Consider the following 21,778-nt stretch of genomic DNA (forward strand, 5'->3'; position numbering starts at 1 on the left):
TTTTTTTTTTTTACCAAACATTTGTAGCAGAAAACAAATTGGCCTAAAATGTTAAAAAAAATATATTTTTTACATTTTTTTGGGGGAATTTCATATAAAAAAAAATGTGAAAAAATATTATTTTTTCAAAATTGTTGCTCTTTTTTTTTGATTATAGCGCAAAAAGTAAAAATCGCACAGGTGATCAAATACCACCAAAAGAAAGCTCTATTTGCTGAAAAAAAAGACGTCAATGAAAAGGCAGACGTCCCAATACTTTTGGTAATACAGTGTATACTTCCCAGGCAATAACAATACAGGAAGTGTGGAAATCCCCTTGAGCACAGGCACAGTGTGCTGCTGTTAGCAGTTTTAGGCTCTAGATGGCACTGCGATCCGAACCTACGTCTCTATGGTATACCCATTAATGTCTCTTGTGCCATTAGTGTGAGTGGTGGAGGAGGGGGACAGGGTGGAGCAGTCACAGAACAGGAAAACACTGAGGGGAAGACATCGACGAATAATCAGCAGAAGACCCAGAAATCAGCTAAGGGGGTGCAGAGCTCAGCAAGGTGCAGTATGGCACATGGGGCAGTGTGGGGTGTTTATGTGGGTGTGATTGGATGGCAGCAGTCAGCCATGTGCCTGTGTATTGTAATGTATGCAGGGCTGTGTCCTGGGTGTATCACCTATACTGGGTGTGTGTTTACTAAACATTCATGTGCTATTTGTGTGTTTTATATGTATTATATAATGAGTATATGTATACATACACAGTCATTAACAGGGCAAAATACCATTTAATATTTATTAAAATAAAATTTCAATGTCCATATTTACGGGGCACGTAATGACATATATATATATTTATTTATTTTGCTTGTCGGCTAAATAAAGAGATTCTTACCATCAGTTAATTTGATTTAGACAGGCGGGTGGATGTCCAGATAGGCGGATGGATGTCCAGACATATTCGAAGGATCAAAATTGTATTTTATCATGCGGAAATTCAGGAAAATATCCATGTTTGGCACTTATGGAGGGGAGAGGAGCTGGAGACATCCAGTAATGGATAATGTGAAGGGGAGGGATAAGGGCTTGTTTACACCATCTACATAGATCAATGCTGGCTCATCGCAAGGGCATATAAAACAATGGTTTTCTATGTGCACTGTTCACAGCATTTGTAAAAATTCTATATATATGTGTGTATATATATATATATATATATATATATATATACTTAGTGGCCACTATATTAGGTACTGGGTTGGACCCCCTTTTGCCTTCAGAACTGCCTAAGTCCCGTTTCACACTATAGCGATGACAGACATCATGTGATTCGGAGCGCACTGCTCTGAAAATCACATGCGATGTCTGTGAGATGCAAATTCAGCCATACAGATTGTATGGCTGAATTTGCATCAGATTTGGACAGAACACGCACAGGACCTTTTTTTTGGGTCTGCAGCAGAATCGGATCACATGCGATCCGATTCATGTCCGAACTGACAGTTCGCACTGCGATATGCAAACTGATCAGGGGGTGTCAACTTTGTATTGACACCCCCCGTGATTTGACACCCCCCGTGATTTGACACCCCCCGTGATTTGACACCCCCCGTGATTTGACACCCCCCGTGATTTGCAAATGGCAGTGTGAACTGCCTGCGATTTGAATGCAATCAGTGAATTTGCAGGGATCCCACATCACATATGTGTAAAACGGCACTTAAAGTGGTACTAAAGTCTTTTTTTTTTTATACTTCCCTGCTGTGCTGCAGTGGTATTGCACAAAGCAGCGCTGATCTTCCTCTTCTCAGGTCCCTCTTTGGCTCTCCTGGCCCCTCCCTCCTGTTAAGTGCCCCCACAGCAAGCAGCTTTCTATGGGGACACCCGAGTCAAGCCACAAATCCCTGTGTCCATTCTGTCATGGGGAGCCGAGGCCCCGTCCACTCTCTCCTTATTGGCTCACTGACTTTGACAGCAGCAGGAGCCAATGGCACCGCGCTGCCATCTGAGCCAATCAGGAGTGAGTGTCTCGGGCAGCAACATTGCTGGATCGAGAGGGTGCTCAGTTAAGTATTAGGGGGCTGAGGGCGGCTGCTTTATCTTAATGCATAGAATGCATTAGGATAAAAAAACCTTCTGACTTTACAACCACTTTAATTCTTCGTGGCATAGATTCAATAAGGTGTTGGAAACATTCCTCAGAGATTTTGGTCCATAATATTGACATGATGGCATCATCGATTGCTGCAGATTCGTTGGCTGCACATCTATGATGCAAATCTCCAGTTCCCCCACATCCCAAAGGTGCCCTATTGGATTGAGATGTGGTGAGTGTGGAGGCCATTGGAGTACAGTGACCTTTTTGTCATGTTCAAGAAACCAGTGGTGAGATGATTTGAGCTTTGTGACATGGTGCATTATCCTGCTGGAAGAAGCCATCAGGAGATGGGTACACTGTAGTCATACAAATGATTGTAAACCACATTTCACATTAACAAACATATATATTATTATTATTATATTTACCTGCTCTGTGCAGTGGATTTGCACAGAGCAGTCAGGATCTTCCTCTCGGGTCCCTCTTAACCCCGCCTTCCTGTCGAGTGCCCCCACAGCTTGCTATGGGGCACACAAGCTGAGCTGCAGCTCTGTGTGTCCATTCAGACACGGACCTGCAGTTCGACCCCTGCCCCCTCTCTTTCCTGATAGGCTAACTGACTTTGACAGCCGCCATAGCCAATGGCACTGTGGCTGTGTCTCAGCCAATCAGGAAGGAGAGTCCCGGACAGCCGAGGGTCTTGTTAACATCGCTGAACAGAGATGGGGCTCGAGTATTAGGGAGCGCGGAGTAGGCTTCTAAACACAGAAGGCTTTTAATCCCAATGTATAGAATGCATTAAGATAAAAAAAAAAAAACCTTCTGCCTTTACGACTCCTTAAAGCAGGGGTGGGGAACCTTTTTTCTGCCGAGGGCAATTTGGGTATTTTTAAAATCCTTTGGGGGCCGTACATAATTATCAACTTTAAAAATGTGCCTATTATATTTGGTCAAACATTTAATTAACTCACCACTAATGTGATGGCTGCAACTGCTTCTGTTTGGTGAGGTGTGTGATGTTAGCTGGTATTGATGATGTTGCTACTCGCAACTGGTTTTCCAGGTTTGCCCCCCTTAATGCAGAGTGATGAGTGTCCCACATATCAATGATGAGTGCCCCCACAAATCAATGCAGAGTGATGAGTGCCCCCACAAATCAATGCAGAGTGATGAGTGCCCCCACAAATCAATGCAGAGTGATGAGTGCCCCCACAAATCAATGCAGAGTGATGAGTGCCCCCACAAATCAATGCAGAGTGATGAGTGCCCCCACAAATCAATGCAGAGTGATGAGTGCCCCCACAAATCAATGCAGAGTGATGAGTGCCCCCACAAATCAATGCAGAGTGATGAGTGCCCCCACAGATCAATGCAGAGTGATGAGTGCCCCCACAGATCAATGCAGAGTGATGAGTGCCCCGCCCCCCCTCATATCAATGCAGAGTGAGTGCCCCCCCCCCCCCATATCAATGCAGAGTAATCACTGATGAGTGCCTCCCCCATATCAGTGCAGAGTGATGAGTGCCCCCCCAATCAATGCAGAGTAGGGTTCTTCTACTTACCCAGCGCAGGCGCTCGCATACGAAGTCACACCTCTTGGACCGACTCCTATGATAGACGTCACTACTGTGCTGTCTATCATAGGTAGGAGGCGTGACTTTGTATGACAGCGGCCACGCCGGGTAAGCAAAGAAACCAAGAAACCCGTTCTGTGTGTAATCCGGAGGCAGCCCAATGGCAGGGCTGGATCAGATGGCTTCGGGGGGCGCATACGGCCCGCGGGCCTTAGGTTCCCCACCCCTGCCTTAAAGGGATGGACATGGTCAGCATAATACTCAGGTAGGCTGGGTTGTTTAAACAATGCTCAGTTGGTGCTAAGGAGCCCAAAGTATGCCAAGAAAGTATCCCCCACACCACCACCAGCCGGAACCTTTAAAACAAGGCAGGATGGATCCATGCTTTCGTTGTGTTTATGCCAAATTCTGACCCTACAATCTGAATGTCGAAGCTGAAATCAAGACTCATCAGACCAGGCAACGTTTTTCCAATCTACTATTGTCCATTTTTGGTGAGCCTGTGTGAATTGAAGCTTCATTTCCCTGTTCTTAGTTGACAGGAGTGGCACCCGGTGTGGTCTTCTGTTGTTGTAGCCCATCTGCTTCAAGGTTTGATGTAATGTGCATTCAGAGATGTTATTCTGCATACCTTGGTTGTAACAAGTGGGTATTTGAGTTACTGTTGGCTTTCTGCCCATTCTCCTCTGACATCAACAAGGCAATTTCCTCCACACAACTGCCGCTCATGGAATATTTTCTCTCTTTTTCTGACCATTCCCTGTAAACCCTAGCAAAACCAAAGAAATTCCAGCGCTGGAGCTGTGGCAGTCTCAATAGATGATTGATAATAACTCCACCTGTGGTGCTGCTAATAAAGGTGCTGAACCAGCACAAAAGTACACAGAAAACAAGGAGATCAACCCCAACCCTTAGTGGATATAGGGGAACCACAGCCAACATGAACCAATATAGTTTATTGAAAATTGATAGTTGAGAATAAAAATCCAAACTGGTATGTGAAGTCCCTGATGGATGAGGGGTGTACACCAAGCATCGCCGCCGGATGGGGTCCGCTCTCTGCTGGAGAAAGCTTGAGGTGGTTGATTGTGCAGCGAGGGAAGGGGAGCATTCCGAACCAGCCGGTGACACCCGGTGTGCACTAACAAGGAGCAAGTGTTAGTATACACCGGCTGGTTCGGAGTGCTCCCCTCCCCTAGCGCTGATCTCCTTGTTTTCCCTGTAAACCCTAGAGATGGTTGTGCGTAAAAATCCCATTAGATCAGCAGTTTTTGAAATACTCAGACCAGACTGTCTGGCACCAACAACCATGCCACATTTAAAGTCATTAAAATCCCCTTTCTTCTCCATTCCGATGATCAGTGTGAACTTCAAGTCGTCTTTACCATGTCTAGATGCCTAAATTCATTGAGTTGCTGCCATTTGATTGGCTGATTAGCAATTTGTGCTACCAAGCAATTGAACAGGTGTACCTAATAAAGTGGCCGGTGAGTGTATATGCATTTTTTCATGCAGCGTAGCGTGATGTAGCACATAGAGTTGAACAAAGTGTCATTTTTTTTTTGACACTACAATAAAGTAAAAAAATGAAATAAACCGTGCAATGTTTTGTAACCATGCATCTCATTGCCCTTATGCAGCATACGCAAGCTTGTTAGCTGGTGTGAATGAGCACTTATATTGATAAAAAATGATAACACAATATGGCCAATCCTCCCCATTTTTTAGGATTGGTTGGCTAGGGTTTTGTGAGATCTTTTCTGTTGCTCATAAACATCAATGGGTGTAAACAGATATTTTGGTTTTCTTGCAAAATGTGAGGAATTCTTTGCATGTTGCACAGCTTTGAAAAGGGTGTGTAAACCCTAACATTATTGTCTTTTAAAGTGGAACTTCACTCAAAAAGTGAAGTACTGCTGGTTCACTTTCTCCCCCCAGCATGTAACTGAGTGGCAGGCTATTTTTTTTGGGGGGGGGGGGGGAGTGAGTACAGATTTTGATAGGTATCCTCACCCACTTGCACAATCCTCACCTAGGCAAGGATGGCACTGCTTGCACCGCCCCCTCCCGCAGCCTCTTGGGACACTTCACATGTCCCAGGAGGCTGAAGGACCATTCACAGGGCCACCTGTGGTTCCTCAGGAATCCACAGCCGGTGTTCTATCAGATTTCCCTACCTACGTCATTTCCGGTTGAGATCAGCTGTGGATTCGTCAGGCACCAGCTGTAGCCGCGTCACACGTCCTACTGCGCATGCACAGAATAGGTAGGGAATTTCGATAACATCGTAAGAGGTGAGGCCAAGTCCTACTGCGCATGAGCAGGCGCATGCGCACCAACGGGTCGGGCAGCGGGATCTCTTATAACAAACATCCATCCGATGTCCATGGCCCACACTGCGTTGACCCGACACTGCGCCGAGCCAACACTGCACCGACCCAACAAATCCGATCTCCATGCCCCACACTGCGCCGACCCGGCATGTGGGTAGGGAATAGGATTGTCCTATTGTCGGCTCGGCGCAGTGTGGGCCATAGAGATTGGATGTATGTTTGTTATAAGAGATGCCGCTGCCCGATCCGTTGGTGCGCATGCGCAGTAGGACTTGTGCCTCACCTCTTACGATGTTATCAAAATTCCCTACCTATTCTGCGCATGCCCAGCAGGATGTGTGACACGGCTACAGCTGGTGCATGACGAACCCGAACCGGAAATGACGTAGGTAGGGAAATCTAATGGGGTAGGGTTTTCTGACAGAACACCGGCTCTCATGGCCAAGATGGCGGCACCAGGACCTGCAGCAGTAAGAAGAGCTGGCTGCAGGACGACTGCGCAGATTCCAGACACTGTTAATTACTAGTGACATTAAAAAAAAAAAAAAAAGACTGAAAGTGATACTAAAGGCAGATTAAAAAAAAAAAAACAACAAACATGTTATACTTTCCTGCTCTGTGCAGTGGTTTTGCACAGAGCAGCCCAGATCCTCCTCTTCTCGGGTCCCTCGCCATCCCTCCTGACCCCTCCCTCCTGCCAAGTGCCCCCATAGCAAGCATGCTTGCTCCTGAGCTGCTGCTCTGTGTGTCCATTCACACGCAGAGCGTGGCTCAGCCCTGCCCCCACTCTCTCCTCATTGGCTCCTGGGCTGTGATTGGCAGTATTGGGAGCCAATGGCTCCCGCTTCTGTCCCTGCCAATGAGAAGGATGGGACAAAGGGAAAGAATAGAATGCATGAAGGTAAAAAAAAAAAACCTTGAGCCTTTACAACCACTTGAGGTTCCTCTTTTAGGCCTCATGTACACTGCTGCTGATAAACGGCCGTTTAGGAGCAGTTGGGCGTTTTTTTCAGAAGCCCCTGAACTCTCCTCTATGTTATCTTATCTGTCCATGTACACTGAGTCGTTTACAGTCATTTACAGGCAGTTAAGTTCAGTGTCGTTTTTTGGAAAGCATTTATTTGCGTTCAGAATGTGTGTTTACTGGCGTTTCAAACGAGACCAAACGCGGTCACCCGCGTTTAGCGCTTGCGTTTTTACTGTTTAAAAGGGGGAAGGGTTTTTTACCTCTAAAAACGGATCTGAGCGCAAACGCGACACAATGGACGTTTTAAATGTCGTTTACATTCCAGCGTTCAAAGGAGTTTTACAAACGTCCCGTGTACATTTAGCCTAAATATACCATGGAAAGCATTTTGTCTTATCGATAACTGCAAAAAAAATAAAAAATCATCCCACAGTCAATGCTGCCCTGCACTCTGCAGTTTTATATTAAACAATGTTATTAGGAAGAGATTTAGGACTACAGAGCTTCCTGATGTTATGTAGAAGAGGAGAAGGGGGTTCTGTAGTAACACACAAGTGCGTTACTGGCAGATTCACTAGGAGAAGCCCCTCAACATTCTCCTATACAATGTAGGACTGCTGGTCCTGTATTGTAGAGAACAGGATCAGACAGCTGCGATTGGTCAGGCAGCCAAAGGAAGAGACCTTGGTGGACCAGTAGAATGAAGTGGAGGATCACCGTGGAAGCAAGGGTTAAGAAAATGATATTACCCTAATTCTCACCCCCCTGGACAATACAGGCAGCTAACCCTTGAAGTGGGAAGGGGCACAAAATCTTTTTTTCCCCCTAGAATTCAGCTTTAAGGTACCGTTGGATATGATCCTGATTCCTGATCTGGATGTTTTCTTCGGTAGCAGGTAGCGCTTAGTGTCTTTAGGACTGTTTGATCTTCTCCAGATGCAAGTTGCAGAAGCATTGATCGGCCAACTCAAAACTCTTCCCATCTCTCTTCACCATGTAAACAAACATGACTGAAGGGATAATCTGAGCTACCATGATGAGAGCCCAGCGATCTTTCTATTTGAGGGCAGTTGGACACGGGAGATCTGTTGGCGACTTTACATTTTGACGTGACTTTTGTTGAACTAGCCATCAGTATTAAAGAGAAAGTGTGCAAAGTCCAACTGCAGAAAATTGTTTGCCTTGTTCACACTAGTTTGAACCGCATGTGAATCGCACAAGAACTGCACCACATTTCTGCTCGATCCACATGCGATACAGTGCAGTGCTACTTGAACCCATTCATTTTGATTGGACCAAATCGTACTGCATCGCACCAAAATCATGCATGAACCAATTTTGGAACCACGCTGCAACTGGATCACATGGTAATTTTGTAGCATGCGACTTGATGAAGGCTAATGCACTGTGTTTAGGGTGCCTTTATGATTGTACTGACACCCGCTACAGATCGCAAGGGTAGTTCGATTTGAATGCGGTGCGGGAAATGCACACTGATCATGGGGATTCCCGCACTGCATTAGTGTGAACCTAGGCTTAAAGTGATTGTAAAGTCTTGTTTGTTATTTTTAAATTAAAAAAAAAAAAAAGAAAAAAAAAACATGTTATACTTATCTGCTCTGTGCAATGGATTTGCGCAGAGCAGCCCGAATCCTTCTCTTCTGGGGGTCCCACTTTAGTGTTCCTGGCCCCTCCCTCCTGCTGAGTGCCCCCACAGCAAGCAGCTTGATATGGGGGCACCCGAGCTGAGTCTCAGCTCCATGTGTCTATTCAGACGCTCGGCCCCACCCCCTTTCTCTTCTCATTGGCTGACTGACTTTGACAGCAGCGGAAGCCAGTTGTGCCACGCTGCTGTCTCAGCCAATGAGGAGGGGAGTCCCGGACAGCCGAGACACTGCTGCAACATCGCTGGACCTAGATGGGGCTTAGGTAAGTATTAGGGGGGGGGGGGCTGAGTGAGGCTGCTGCACACAGAAGGTTTTTTATCTTAATGCATAGAATGCATTAAGAAAAAAAAAATAAATGAATAACTTTACAACCACTTTAAGAAGAACCTGTCAGGTGTCTAAATATATCCAAAAGCAGAATAATGCCCTTTCTGGTGGCCTGTGCCTCCTGGTTTTTCCTCCATTCCAGTATTCTACCATGGATATCTATACCCCAAATGCACGCTGTGATTCCTTCCTTCAGCCCTACAGGACTCAGCAGTGACATGGTCTCTATAAAATATTTGGTGTGCAAACACTCATGTTAGTATTGTATGAATATGCACAGAGTGTATGAAACCATCCATGGTGCTGCAGGAACAGTATCAATCAAGAATAGGAAATGTAAAGCTTTGGCTTTCATCTGTTGCCCAAAGACAGTGTGATATTAACCTTATTTCTTTTTTGTTTGCACGCAGCCTCATTAATGCAAGCATTGCAGAAACATGTGACAATTGTAACTGCACAGTGACAGTTTAAGGCTGCATTCCCATGCTATGCATTTTCCATAAAAATGAAACATTGCACCTCTCCATTTATACTGTTAGCTGTCTTTCCCAGTGTTAAGCATGAGAGAGTGAGAAGCAAACCTTACTGGCAGTGGGCAGGAAGCCAGTGGTAAATGCAGGCTGGAGCCATTCCATCATTGCAGAATCGGTATAATTGGATTACAAGGCATCTCGGTGCTGGATGACGGTTAGGTGCAGTGTGACTGTTTCATTTTCCAACTGTAAGTATGAAGAAATCCTCTGTTGCATAAACTGGTGAACAGCAGTCTTTGATGAACCCATTCTGGATGATTCCACTATTTGTTCATATTTTGGAAGGTGGCCAAAACCAGGCAGATGTGCAAAGTCTAATTGGTGTCAGGCAAAGGGTCTAGGTCTAGGAGTCCATATTTTTTTTTATAGGATAATTGATCATAACAGGAAAACCCAAATCCCACCTTCTTCAGAGCTATGAAACAAACCTAAATATGGTTTATAAATATTATATTTCTATGCAAAATCATATCAAGGACAATCAATTCATATGTATAGATAAAAAAAAGCCCAAATCCATTGCAGTCAGAACATACTTATGAAAATATTTGGTTCTAGCAAGTAGGGGCTCATTCACACAGGAGCAGAGGCCTGTACAGCATAAAAAGACCCATTTGTTTTCCAAGCTGCATGCCGGTAGTCTGTGTTAATGTTGATGCAACGACTGTATAGATTCTAAAAGGCAATACAATATTAGTAAAACCAACCCCAGCGCCAAATTAAAATAAAAAACAATATTAATAATGACACTAAGGGCTCTTTCACACGGCCGCTCCTCTGTTTTTCTCCGCTGCGGGACTTTTTTTTTTTTTTCACGGAGCGGATGACACTTGTGTCATCCGCTCCGTATGTCCGCATATCATCCCATCCGTTTGCGGATGATATGCGGACATAATGTAAATCTATGAGCATTGCGGATGTCAGCGGATGACACCTTCCTTTCCGTTTTTTGAACGGAGGAAAAATAGGGTTCTGTTCCGTTCCAAAAAACGTAACAGAACTGAAAGGAAGAAAATCGGATGTCAGCGGATGGTATTCCGCTGACATCCGCAATGCCATTGACTTACATTATGTCCGCCAATCATCCGCAAAAAAATAGGATGATTTGCGGACATACGGAGCGCCCGTGTGAAAGGGCCCTTATAGTAAAGCCATAGATGCCCAGCTGCTACCATTAAATAAACACATAAAGAAAAGAACAAAGCTGAAAATGAAAACCACCAATCAGCAAAGGCAGCGCTGTTGCATTAAAAGAACAGATGAACTAAATGCCTTTTATAATAAAGTCCATGCATAGTCCATAGGTATAGATGTAAGTCCAAAATGTGATAGGCGATGAACAGAAAAGATAATGAAATCAATCCGTTATTGAATGGATTTGGTCCTGTCAGTGCCTTCAACACACCTCATGTAATCCTCTCCCCTTTGAATAGAGAACTCACCAGATCACTGCCATATCAAGGCGCTTATATGTCAGTGATCTGGTGAGTTCTCTATTCAAAGGGGAGAGGATTACATGAGTGTGGTGAAGGCACTGACAGGACCAAATCCATTTAACAAGGGATTGATTGCATTATCTTTTCTGTTCATCGCCTATAACATTTTGGTCTTACATCTATACCTATGGACTATGCATGGACTTTATTACTATAAAGGCATTTAGTTAATCTGTTTTAATGTAATAGCGCTGCCTTTGCTGATTGGTGGTTTCCATATTCAACTTTCTTCTTTTCTTGACTGTATAGAATAATCTGCAAGGATGTGTGGGCATCGCTGAATGCAGACTGTACACCCGTCCTTGCGTGGCTGTCAAACTCAGATTTCCTATTATCGTCAGCTCCATCTAGTGGCTATAATGCAGTATTTTCTGCCCATTGCAGTTACTAAGGTAACTCTCACAGACACAAAAAATGTCATAACTTTCTCACAGACACCAGCCGGATTCAAACTTGCCTTAGAAGTTCAAATGTGATTGGTGACAAAGAAAGCTATGCAGCACAGGCTTCAAATGACCCTGTGAGGTGCTTCTGGATTCTTGCTGCATTAGTCAGTGTAAGGTATGCCAAGTGGACTTTCTGACTTCAGCAGAGTTGCTTTGTTCTCTGGATAGTACTCTTAACTTATTAACCTCAATTTAAACTGGCAATAGAGGAGTCCAATTTTTTTAATTCAACCAATGAGTGGAAAAAACTGACCCGATTCCCCCATCCACACATTCAAGGTGAATCTTCCCTGATGTGATTTTGTATTCTGACAGTGGGTAGACTTCCCCGCTGTCAGAATATAGTGATCCGCACTGTTGGCTGATTTACCGAGTCAGTCGGTAAATCAACTTCTGTATTATGACCACAGTGCCCATACTTGGATTGAAATTCAGCCAGTCCTTGCTGAGCTTGACAAATTTGGATCCATCTATGGGGAGTTTAATGGGTTCTTTCTGATGATAAAATCATCATACACAAATTACAAAGTATACAAATGTTTGTTCTGTAAGTAGTCATTATAACACGAGGGAGGTTGTGAAATACCAAGTCACATTGTGTCTCTGTCTTGTGATGGCCACAAAGCACAGAGGGAGAAGGTGAAGTGAAAAGTAAAATTAAACTCTTGCGTACAAAAAAAAAAGCTTTTTTTTAATTTATACATAAAGGATAAGTTACATCAGTTTTTAGGGTGGAACATGTAACATATTCCAGCATCTGCAGCCCCCCCCCCCCGCTTCCCACCTCCCTGTGATAGCGGGCTGCCGGAGATCCTCTCCCTGCACCCACTGTCACTATTTAAAACAGCGTGGCCATGTGTGGCTCCACCCACACGGCCATGTCATCCATTTACATTTTCCTTTTTTTTTTTTTTACCCTCAAAAATATGTGTATTTAATTTATTATTATTATTTTTTTTAAAGGTGAACTTATCCTTTAAAGAAGCTAGTTTGACTGTACTTCCTCTATGGATCACAGGAGTGCAGTTCATCTTGCACTCCTGTGACCCGTTTTCAGCAGAGAGCAGGCTGAAGTCCCCTCTCTGCTGACGTTACAGAAGTCAGTCCAGGCACCGCGTCATCAGGACAATGGAAGTCGGGATGCACCAGGTGCCTGAACCGGCAAGCCGCTGAGAGCCTGAGCAGGCTGCTCCCCACCCCTCCATAGCTCAGCGCTCCAGTAAGCGAGGAGGAGGCAGAGCGGGGAGCTGCTGTATGACAGCCAGCAGCTCTCTGCTCGGGGGGCTGTCAGAACCGAGCGATCGGCGTTGTTTGATTGCTTGGTTCTCAGTGTAGAGGCGCCAGGGGGGACAGATGCAGCATCAGACCAATGCTGCATCCACCTAGGTAAGTATAAGTGGGGGAAAACATTAAAACCCATACTTCTCTTTCAAATATGCTGGTATGCAGTGTTTTATTTATTTTTAGTGTGGGGAGAAGGGAGGGGTTTTCTTTTTTGCGAGCACCTGACAACCATGCACAGTTTTGGGGTGTTTTGGAAGGTGTGTTATAGGTGAATTGAGACCCTACAGGAGCAGTGTTGTCTTTCTGAGACAGAGCACACCTCCACTGGCAGAATTATTGGTAAAAAGTAAGTCATCTGTATGGGCAGGAAAGACCCCCTCACCTTGTGAAAACGACTCCTTAACTTCCACTTACTCAAAGGTGATTTATCCCTTCCAAACTTTCAACTGTATTACTGGGCTGCAGTTCTGGTTACTGTGCATTGGTGGTTCTCTTAGCCAGTGGACAATGCTGCAGTCACCTTGGAGGCAGCTCTCTTGGGTCCCTTTGCCACCCTCAGTAATTTGTTTTTTTGAGGGCCCCCCTCTCACTCTTCCTGTCTAATGAGAACCACCATTGCAGTGTGGCATCAGATAAGAGGGCCAGATACGGTTTTCCCCACATGCATTTATGGGGTAACCCTACCCTCTCCCGCTTGCTAGCCCTCATTTTTGCGGATGATATATGGACATAATGTATGTCAATGGCATTGCGGATGTCAGCGGATGACCATCCGCTGACATCCGATTTTCGTCCTGTCAGTTCTGTTCCGTTTTTTGGAACGGAACAGAACCCTATTTTTGTTCCGTTTGAAAAACGGAACGGATGCAAAATCGGATGTCATCGGTGTCATCCGCTGACATCCGCAATCCCATAGACATACATTATGTCCATATATCATCCGCAAACGGATGGGATGATATGCGGACATACGGAGCGGATGACACAAGTGTCATCCGCTCCGTGAAAAAAAAAAAGTGCCGGAGCGGATTGCAATGCGGTCCGCTTCATGTGAAAGAGCCCTTACTCAAACTGGAGAGTGCAAAATCTGGTGCAGCTGTGCGTGGTAGCCAATCCGCTTCTAACTTCAGCTTGTTCAATTAAGCTTTGACAAATGAAACCTGGAAGCTGGTTGGTTTCTTTGCAGAGCTGCACCAGATTTTGCATTCTGCGCTGTTAGTAAATCACCTTCATTATGTCCAACGGTAAATTGATCATGTTGTTTTAATCATTGTGTGCTTTTCCTGTTTATGACAACTTCACAGCCTTAAAAGTCCAAATCCCATAAAGAGAGTGGGGGCTATTTCCCTTATTTGGGTTTGAGTTCCCTGATACTCCTAGGTTGCCTGTGTTCCTCTTCTCCTTTTATTTTCTGGTAAATTAATCATGATTAACTTTGCTGAGCTTTAGACTAAATATGACCTCCTTAATTGGATGCTATTTAGATATTTACAATTGTGACATGCAGTGTTAAAATTTTCCCTTCCCTATTGCCCTCAAATATGACCCTTTATAGAGGTCGCTCACTTCAAGTGTGATGGGGAACTGCGGACACTTCTGTCAACTATCAATACAACATCCTCATGATGGGGACTTTGGCTTAGCAGGGAGAGGAGTGTTTCTAGTGCAGAGTGATGTTAGAGAGGAGACAAGCAGGTGCTCGTTGTTTCCTAAATGTATCCAGCCTGAGGTACAGTGCATCCAGGAAGTATTTACAATGCTTCATTTCTTCCACATTTTGCTACATTACAGCCTTATTCCAAAATGGATTAAGCGCCATTCACACTGGCGCGACACGACTTGCTGGGGCGACCTGTGAAGGGCACCGCGACCTCGGCGCGACTTGCACGGACTTCATATCATTGAAGTCAATGCAAGTCGCCTCCAGGTCGCCCCAAAGTAGTACAGGACCCTTTTTCTAAGTCGGGGGGCGACTTGTGTCGCTCCTATTAGAACGGGTCCTGTACTATTCAATGGCGAGCGACCCAACGCGACTTGTCAGGCAACCAAGTCGCCTGACAAGTCGCGCTAGTGTGAATGGACCCTAAGTTCATTATTTTCCTCAAAATTCTAGAAACAATACCCCATAATGACAACTTAAAAGAAGATTGTTTCCTGTTTCCACTGATCATCCTTGAGATACTTCTACAACTTGGTTGGAGTCCACGTGTGGTAAATTCATTTTATTGGACAGGATTTGGAAAGGCACACACCTGTGTATATATAACGTTGCACAGTTAACCATGCATATCGGGGCTCAAACCAAGCCATGAAGTCCAAGGAATTGTCTGTAGACCTCTGGGACAGGATTGTATGAATTTTATTGTATAGATCTGGGGAAGGGTACAGAAAAATGTCTGCAGCATTGAAGGTCCCAATGAGCACAGTGGCCTCCATCATCTGTAAATGGAAGAAGCTTGGAACCACCAGGGCTCTTCCTAGAGCAGGCTGCCCGGCCAAACTGAGTGATTGGGGGAGAAGGGTCTTAGTCAGGGAAGTGACCAAGAACACGAGCGTTCCTCTGTGGAGAGAGGAGAATCCTCCAGAAGAAAAAACATTTCTGCAGCACTCCACCAATCAGGCCTGTAAGGTAGAGATGACAGACGGAAGCCACCCCTCAGTAAAAGGCACATGACAGCCCACCTTGAGTTTGCTAAGAGGCACCTGAAGGACTCTCAGACAAAATTCTCTGGTCTGATGAAACAAAGATTGAACTCTTTGATCTGAATGGCAAGGGTCATGTCTGAAGGAAACCAGGCACCTCTCGTTACCTGGCCAATACCATCCCTACAGTGAAGAATGGTGGTGGCAGCATGCTGTGGGGATGTTTTTCAGCGGCAGGAACTGGGAGACTAATCTGGATTTAAGGAACAATAAATGCAGCAATGTACAGAGACATCCTTGATGAAAATATGCTCCAGAGCGCTCTGGATATAAGACTGGGATGAAGGTTCATCTTCCAAAAGGACAATGATCCTAAGCACACAGTTAACTACAGGACAACTCTCTGAATATCCTTGAGTGGCCCAGCCAGAGCCTAGATTTGAACCCGAATGAAAATCTCTGGAGAGATCTGAAAATTGCTGGGCACTGATGCTCCCTATCCAACCTGATGGAGCTTGAGAGGTCCTGCAAAGAAGAATGGGAGAAACTGCCCAAACATAGGTGTGCCAAGCTTGTAGCATCATACTTAAAAAGACTTGAGGCTGTAATTGGTGCCAAAGGTGCTTCAACAAAGTATTGAGCAAAGGCTGTGAATACTTATGTGCATGTGATTTTTGTTAGTTACATGTGATTTTTGTTAGTTTTTTTTTTTTATTTTTAATAAATTTGCAAAGATTTCACACCAACTTCTTTCACGTCATTATGGGGTATTTTTTGTAGAATTTTGAGGAAAATAATAAACTGAATCCATTTTGGAAAAAGGCTGTAAAAAACATAAAATATGGAAAAAGTTAAAGCGGAGCTCCGGGCACAAAATCAACCTAATCGATTTTGTGCCCATCCGCTTGCTTTGCTTCACCTGAAAAGGAATTGGATAGTTAGGATTATTTTTTTTTTTTTTTTTTTACTTACCTTGTAATTGTAGAAAGAAATACTCCCCTTTTGTCACTTGCTCCCTCTGTGGCCGCGGCCCGCGCCGTCTCTTCCGGTTTGCAATGATTCCTGGGAGCTGAACGTCATCGCTCCCAGGAATCAATGCGACGGCACCGGCCCGCTCGTCACTTCCGGTGCGACGCCGCATTCCCTGCTAAACAGCCTCTGGGCATGCCCAGAAGCTGTGTAGGAATGCGGCGCTGCGCCGGAAGTGACGAGAGGGGCCGGTGAAGGCGCATTCTAGGAGAAGAAGACACGGAAGAGGACGCAGAAGAGGATCGCGCTGGCTTCAGCTGCCCACAACAGAGATGGCAACGCTGTGGAAGAAATTTTATAAGTGAGTATTTCTTCTTGCAGGTAAGTGCGAACCGGGACAGATCAGAGGCTAGCCATTGTGGAATGTACTAGCCCTGACTGTCCCGGGGTATGTTCATTGAAAAAATGTTTTTGCGCCCGGAATTCTGCTTTAAGCGCTTTGAAAACTTTCTGGATGCACTGTAGGGTAATAATTACATCTCAGTACTAAATCATCATTATTTTCTGTAGCACTGAGCATAGCAGCCAATAAGATTGTAGGTGTCAAGCAGATTAGGAGATGAGAGGAAATGTCTAGTTACTGTGGGCAGCACCCCACATCTCACCTTTTTTACTAAGGCTTCATCCACATCTAGGCGTTTTTGGGTGATTTTTCTGCTCTATGCCTCCGCTCTAAAAATGCTCAACAAGACAAATCCCATCAATCTCAATGGCCCCTGTTCACATCTGAGTGTTCTGTGGCCTTAAGCAAAATGCCCGTCACTCAAAATAGTACATGAGTTTCTTTTTTGGCAGAACAGGCGTTTTTTTATTTTTTTTCATTGGTCACTTGTCAGACTAAAAACGCCTGCACAAACGACAACAAAATAAAGCATTGAGACCAGTGTTAATTTTGGCAGCAAATTTCAATTTAGTTTTAGTCTTAGTCTTAGGACTAAAATGGCATTATAGTTTTAGTCCCATTTTAGTCTTCTGCAAGTGTTCTAGTTTTAGTCGTATTTAGTCGACTAAAACTCCAGTATATTTTAGTCGACTAAAACGCCCTACATTTTAGTCGACTAAAACGCCCTACATTTTAGTCGACTAAAACTCATTTTAGTCATCTATAATCAAATGGGTGTAGTTCAATTGTAATTTGTAATGCATTATTTAAGCATTTCTCTACAATTTCCAAACTCATTATATACTACTGCTGGTCCTGGAGTGAAAAATCTAATATGTTATTATTTATGCTTTGAGCATGCACCAGTGTTAATTTTTGGCAGCAAATTTCGATTTAGTTTTAGTTATAGTCTTTTGACTAAAATGCCATTTTAGTTTTAGTCGTATTTTAGTCTTAAGACTAAAATGCCATTTTAGTTTTAGTCGTATTTTAGTCATCTGAATTGTGTTAGTCGACAAAAACGTTTTAGTCGACGAAATTAACACTGATTGAGACATGGATGGATGGGTGAATTTGCTTTGAATATTAAAAATGAATTAAAGAGATACTAAAGTCCTTTTTTTTTTTTTAGTTTAAAAATATCAAACATGTTATACTTGCCTGCTCTGTGTAGTTTTTTTTTGCACAGAGCAGCCCAGATCCTCTTTTTCTCAGGTCCCTCGCCGGCGCACCTTTGCCAAGCCGCTGCCCTGTGTGTACATTCCGAGACAGAGCCACAGCTTGGCCCTGTCCCCTCCCTCTCCCCTCAGTGGCTCACTGACTTTAACAGCAGTGGAAGACAATGGTGCCCACTGTTGAGTCTCAGCCAATCAGGAGCAAGAGGCAGGCAGCCAAGTCTCTCATGCAACATTGCTGAATTGAAATGGGGCTCAGGTAAGTATTAGGGGGGCTGCTGCACACAGAAGGTTTTTAATCCTAATGCATAGAATGCATCAAGTTTAAAAAAAAAAAAAAAAAAAACTTCTGCCTGTAGAAGCACTTTTAAGTATTGATTTCAGTTTGTGGTGCCTCAATACGCTTTTGTTCTGCTTTAATGTTGAAAAGGTCACTGACCCCTGCTCTAAATTATTGTGTTTGTTAGGCAACTGAAGGTGTGCCGTGGGTGTGTCCTTTGCCTATATACCTGTCACAGTTTGTGTTCCTTAAGTTGAAAGGAATGCTGTAGTACTATAAATTATGCATGTTAGAGGAAGTAAACCCGCTGAAAAGAAAATGTGAAAAAAACCCCGTAAAGACAAAGGGATCGCATACTAGCTCATTACGAAGTAGTTACCTAAAAACTAAGCCCCCGCAGTGCTGACAGGACGGCCGACATGTTCGGCCGTCCTGCTTCCTGGATCGCATCCTCCGGTCATCTGATTGGCCGGAGGCGCAAAATACATCGGCGTTCACGGCACTGGGCTCTGAAGGAATGGCACGGGTGGCCGTTCCTTCAGAGCGCATGCGCCAATGACGTCATTGGCTTTAACATTGAAAAACATTTGTTAAAATGCAGCAAAGGCACAGTAAAATCTGTATTAAACATACGGTACATGTTATGTGAATCCATTGTAAGATCTGGCCCCTAAGTAAGCAGTGCAGTTGGATGGTGAAGCATATAGAAATATTATCATAAATTGTAAGAGGTTATACAGTACATTGAATGCACTCAGCTGTCCGTACAATTTAATAAGGAACAAAATGTGGTTAAACAGTGACAGGAGATTTGAGATGGTTGTTCGACTTGAATTGATTGAATTCACTTCTATCTGTATTGGTGATAAACCATAGCTGGACAATTACTGCTCGCCATTGCAACTGAAAAGGCTCCTTGATAACCAGGTAATTGAGAACTATTGCTAGGGGGAGGTCAGAGCTACAATGCTCTCACAAAGAGCCATGTTTGCGATTGGCCAGGACAGGGTGTCAGCAGAATGCTTTGGCGGCACATAAACATTTTGTAGGCAGTAGTAGGGCCCAGGCCACACTGGATGGAGCGGATGGCCATTTCTTGGGTGTGGTGGCTGAAAAGAGGATATATCTAAGCCTGGAACTACACCACTAGGGCCTGTGTTGTTGGTGGAATGGGCTGCCACAGTTTTCTGCAGTCTGCCTAAGGATTAGGGGGAAAGTCTGACAAGCCTTTGGCGATCCTCTGTCAAGGTCAAAGGTCATCAGTGCCTACACTACCCCCACACTCTGTCTATGCCTGAAACCCACGCAATGCATTATGGGAATTGCTGCTCCCTGCTCAAACCAGTCTTCTTCTCTGGGGTCCCAGGTGTCCTAGTTTGGACTGAAGACATGGATGGGTTTGAAGGTGAACCTTCCACCATCTGCATGGCAGGCTGAGTCTCCATTGTGACTTGGACTGCATCTCCTCTCTTTGGGGTTCTGAAATGCAGCCAGGTGGAGAGTGATGGGGATCTTGAGGGTGCATGGATAGTGCAGGTGATCATCCTTTTTATATTGTGGTTAATTATCCTGGAAGATTATTTTATTTTTTTCTTGCATTTGCCTGTTGAAGGGTTCAGCCACCTATAACTGATCTTTCACGTAAAGCTGGATCCTTGCGGATTGTCATTTTGAACTTTTTCGACTCTTAGATTGAGATCATCTATAGTCAAATGTCATAGTGCTGTCTCATAAGTTTTTAAAGTTGGCTTCTAGTCCTGGGTGAAGTTTGTCCTGGACTGGGATAAACTGGGAGAAGTGCATTCTTCCTATGGTGAGTTTACTAGTTTAGGGCTGGTGGTATTGTCCTATGCTAGTTTGTGGATTGTCCAGTTTTGTCTGAAGTTTCACATTAAAGATCAACTCCACCTTTAGGCCCCTTTCACACATGCTGTCCGTTTTTCATCCATCCGTTGATCAATGCATCTCTATGTAAAAACGGATGACAATGGATGATCATCCGTTAACATCCGTTTTTATCCGCTTCCGTCAATGTCGGTTTTTTTGAACGGATGAGTGCCCTATTTTTCATCCGTCAAAAAAACGGATCGGATGACAACGGGTGAGAAACGGATGACAACGGGTGAGAAACGGATGACAACGGGTGAGAAACGGATGACAACGGCTGAAAAACGGATGACAATGGCCGAAAAACGGATGACGACTGACAAAAAATGGCCGAAAAACGGATGACAACTGACAAAAAATGGCCGAAAAACGGATGACAACTGACAAAAAATGGCCGAAAAACGGATGACAACTGAGGGAAAACGGATTTGACAACTGAGGGAAAACGGATTTGACAACTGAGGGAAAACGGATTTGACAACTGAGGGAAAACGGATTTGACAACTGAGGGAAAACGGATTTGACAACTGAGGGAAAACGGATTTGACAACTGAGGGAAAACGGATTTGACAACTGAGGGAAAACGGATTTGACAACTGAGGGAAAACGGATTTGACAACTGATGAAAAACGGATGGAAAACTGATACATTTGACATGACTGAACTGATTGGACCCTATGTGTGAAACAGGCCTTAAAACAAAGATAGAAAAACGATTTCCCAGCAAGAATAAAAAAACAGCTCCGACTGCAGTGCGCTCAATTTCTCCCTTGTGCTGTCCCACCCAGACACTCTCTTCCTCCATCCAGCTCCAGTCATCTATGTGGCCAGTGCCATTCAACCCGCTGTCTTTGAGCCCTACCCCTGGGGGGCACATCATCGCATTGGCTGGGGCTAAGGGTAGTCCCGGACAGCACAGGGCTAGCATGTCCTTATGTGAGCCCCACACTGTCCAGTAGGAGGGAGCCCCTGTCATCACCTCAGAGGAAAAACCCACAGTGTTGCAGAACTGTCGTGAAGATAAAGACTTTAGGTGATAGCTATGTAAAAAGGAAAATAAAGGAGAGGGGGCTGGGGGAATCATGGATAAAAATAGGAAGGACAGGAATGGTTGGTATGCAAAAAGAGGAGTTGGGCTTTAGGTTGCATGATTACATGCGACAGAAGTTCTTGCACTAAAGATGTAGCTTACCGCTGTCCCTCAAATGAATGCATGGCCTTCAATTTATTATATTCCAAAATGACGTATAAATGCATCAAGTCTGCAACCTATATCCATGTCTCTGGGAAGCTGAAAGTGTTTCATATGAAATGAAATTTGGCGTACCCATACATATTAGTACAGCATGGTGGCTCCAGTTCATATAAAAATGCAATAAGAGCTTTATGTGCAAACAAATCATCTGCGCTTTTTACCATATTTCATCAAAAGGCAAATATTGCCCAGACTGGACATGAGCATATTAGTGTTTATCCATTGAATATACACCTTCCGTTTTCCCAGATATATGGAAATAGTAACCAGATTGTTTTAATATGTGATTCTTTTTTTTTTTTTTGATTTATAAACGTTTATTAAATGTAAACACAGATACATATATTGAATCAAGATTTCAAAGTGAACAATAAAGGTATAATGTAAGAATCATACATCATTTAACAATAG

At 44.2% G+C, this 21,778-nt stretch overlaps 1 protein-coding gene across 1 annotated transcript in view; it reads left to right on the forward strand.

The window, feature by feature from the left end:
• Window positions 1-448: 448 nt before the first annotated feature.
• Window positions 449-21,778, forward strand: part of FLOT1 (flotillin 1) — a 51,431-nt gene continuing 30,101 nt past the window's right edge. The window contains exon 1 of the mRNA XM_082263554.1: window positions 449-551. The gene's annotated coding sequence lies outside the window, so the exon portion shown is untranslated. The remainder of the gene's footprint in view (window positions 552-21,778) is intronic.

This window comes from Pelophylax lessonae (assembly GCF_965119305.1).
Source record: "Pelophylax lessonae genome assembly, chromosome: 7".
NCBI lineage: Eukaryota > Metazoa > Chordata > Amphibia > Anura > Ranidae > Pelophylax > Pelophylax lessonae.